The sequence below is a fragment of the Ambystoma mexicanum genome, chromosome 5p, assembly GCF_040938575.1.
Source record: "Ambystoma mexicanum isolate Mex_15411 chromosome 5p, UKY_AmexF1_1, whole genome shotgun sequence".
Lineage (NCBI taxonomy): Eukaryota > Metazoa > Chordata > Amphibia > Caudata > Ambystomatidae > Ambystoma > Ambystoma mexicanum.
The window spans coordinates 1271121520-1271124476 of NC_090930.1; the positions used below are offsets into that span (position 1 = coordinate 1271121520).

General features: G+C 46.7%; 1 pseudogene; it reads right to left on the reverse strand.

The window, feature by feature from the left end:
- Positions 1-1909: 1909 nt before the first annotated feature.
- Positions 1910-2755, reverse strand: LOC138481780 (peflin-like; annotated as a pseudogene).
- Positions 2756-2957: the final 202 nt, after the last annotated feature.

Consider the following 2957-nt stretch of genomic DNA (forward strand, 5'->3'; position numbering starts at 1 on the left):
CCAACCAAGCCCCACCCTACCTCTGCAGCCGGTTATCCCGACACGTGCCTACCCGCCCGCAAAGAATGGCTCAGACCCACTGTCTAACCATTCCTAGGTTCAATCTACAAAAGGCGGGTGGCTCTAGCTTCCCCGTTCTAGCTTCCAACCTTTGGAATGCCCTTCCACTCACTATCAGATCCGAGGAATGCTTTAGTGCCTTCAAATCCAAAACCAAATCATGGCTCTTCAACCAGCCTTGACCTTCCGACCTGCCCCATGAAACGCCTGCCCTAATCCACTGTCTGTAAATATGTTTATTGCTGTGTGCCCTGAATACTATGCACTGTTAATATTGTGAATAGATGTATCTATATGCTTATGTAACCATGTCTAAAGTTGCGCCCTGATGCCTCCGGGCCTAAAGGTGTGCATTACAAATAAAACAAATACAAATACAAATATCAATGCTGTTTGTTTAAAGTGTTTTGCAGCCAGAAAGCTAGAGTTTTGGCTGTAGGGAAATCATAATTAGTATCAGTGTTGTTGGGCATGAATTCAATCAGAGTATTGACATTGGATACACTGTGTCCTGTAAAGGAACTTTTAATCCTCACTCAACCTCCTTTTTTTCATTCAGGGATCAATTAGATTTGACAGGTTTACATTCCACAGGAGGTGATCCCCCTGTTCCAGCGCTTCCAGTTATCTTCCCTCAGGATGATTGCTGTCCCATTCTTAGATTCTGGCGAAAAGACGGAATTAGTTAAGGTGAGTTTTGTTTTTGGTAACACGACATGTGAGGGCAAGCTCATGGGAGGTATCAAAGGAAAGGAAGAAGGGGCAAACAAAAAAGATGGACACGACCTGGAATATTTTTCTGGATGCATTTTTTTTTTTTGCATATAGAAAACCTGTATTCTTTTACAAATCCTGGAGTCAATATCCACACGTACAAAACTGTGGCCCCTTCAAAACACAAACATTGGCAAACATTGGCAATAAAATGAGAAGCGCTGCATCTATAAACTGCCTTCTTGTAGGCAAGTTGCCCAGTTTAGATCTGCGAGGTCCAAGGACTTTTACAAAGAACAATAATTCATAGAAGAAAGTATGAACATACCGAGGTGGGCGCCAGGAAAATGAGGAATGTTCCTGTAGATAACCAATTAGAATGAAGAAATATCTAAAATCAGCTGTTGGAAGGTGGGCCCCTAAAACCAGCATACTGCATGCTTTTCATAAACAGTACATGCTCTACAGGGGAAAGCCTGCAACCATGTTACATATTGGCCTTTACCCCTTGCAAAACAGGTATTTGTATGTTGAAAGTCCATCTCATATTAATTACATGTTCTATGCATGCTCCTGCCTTCATTCTAGGATCCTTCTAATGCAGGGTATCTTTCTGTAGCTGGTGAATGAAGAATGTGCAGGTTCAACGGGACAGCACCTACCTGGGTGGTGTGGATACTTGCAATAGTACTGAACTTTGAAGGCCCACGACACAATGCCCTCCAGTGATCCAGCACACACAAGTATCCATGCAGTCCAATCCAGCAATGGAATTTGGAAAAAGAAAAAATATATTTATATGCACAAATTGTGCATTTACGGTTGTGATCAAATATCTCATGTATATTCTTTCACTGGCTTGTGCAGAGAACCAATGGATGAGCAGGTAGAGATTGTGCAATGCCGGCTGTGACATCAAGGCGGTAGAGGTTATTAGGTTTCAGTAGGTAGCATACCACCACCCCAGGCACCTCTACAGCATTGTGCGTCCCCCCAGTTATGATTTCTGAATAAGAGGTTACTTGATTAAATCTTTTGTGGTTGAAGGCCAATGTCAGACAAGGCACTGGTGCCAGCTCACATGGCAACCCTTGTAGGATTTCAATGTAGCGCATGTGTGTGGTCAGGAAACACGTCAAAGCAATCGGGAGGTGATCATAGTTAGGAAGTCCTCGTAACCGAGGAGAATGCTGTCCGCCATGGCTGTGTCCTTCTCCCGGAAGGCATCTGTCATGCTCTGGAGCTGGGTGCATATCTGAATGAAGCGGTCCAACTGGACAGTGGGATTGCTTGACCGTGGGCAGTATTGGACAATCAGTATCTACGTAAACTGGGGGCTCATGTTGTAGACATCTCGGACAATGCTTGGTGAAATAATCATGCTTGAGCAGTCACGGTCGTACTGCTGGAAGAATTCCCACCACTGCTGGATCAACCGACACAGGGCTGCAAAGCCAAAGACGTGCATGCACCCACTCTTGGTCTTATCAAACATGTTAATCATCATCTGGCAGGCCTCGACCTTGAACCAGGACCAGCTAGAGTTCATCAGCGCCTGCTTCCGTTTCTTGACCGAGATGCTGTTGCTGTGATCACTGTCCATGCTTTGAAACCAGGTGTAAGCTTCAGGGTCCACGCCTTGGGGGATGTTGTCAGGGGGCGCACATTGTCCATACTGCCCCAGTTGAGGTGCCCCATATGGATTAGTAGATGGTGCTCTGTATGGGCTACAAAGGGCCTGGCCCTGGTAAGGTCCGCCTGGAGCACAAGGCGCCTAACCCCAGGTGTTGTATACCCATAGGCTCCTCCACCAGGTTGCTGCTGTCCACCATAGGGGCCACCAGGAGCCGTTCCGCAATATGAGTTGCCTTGTGGTGCACCCCCCACCATACTGCCCTCCATAATAGCCACTCTGAGGGCCCCTGGGCGCTTGCCCAGCTGCAGATCCAGGATAACCCTTATGTATGTAGTATCCTGCCATGGCCACACTGAAGACGTCACTTCCTGGGTGAGGCCTCTTCCACCATACGCTCTGCTGGGCCTCACCCATTACGGCGGAAGAGGCCTCACCCAGGAAGAGGGTCATTTGTTTTAGCCTGATAAAGTCAGGCAATACTAGGTCTCACTGAATAGTTAGGGACTGTAGTTTTCTATTCTCCCCTTCCTGATTATAGTTCCTCCCA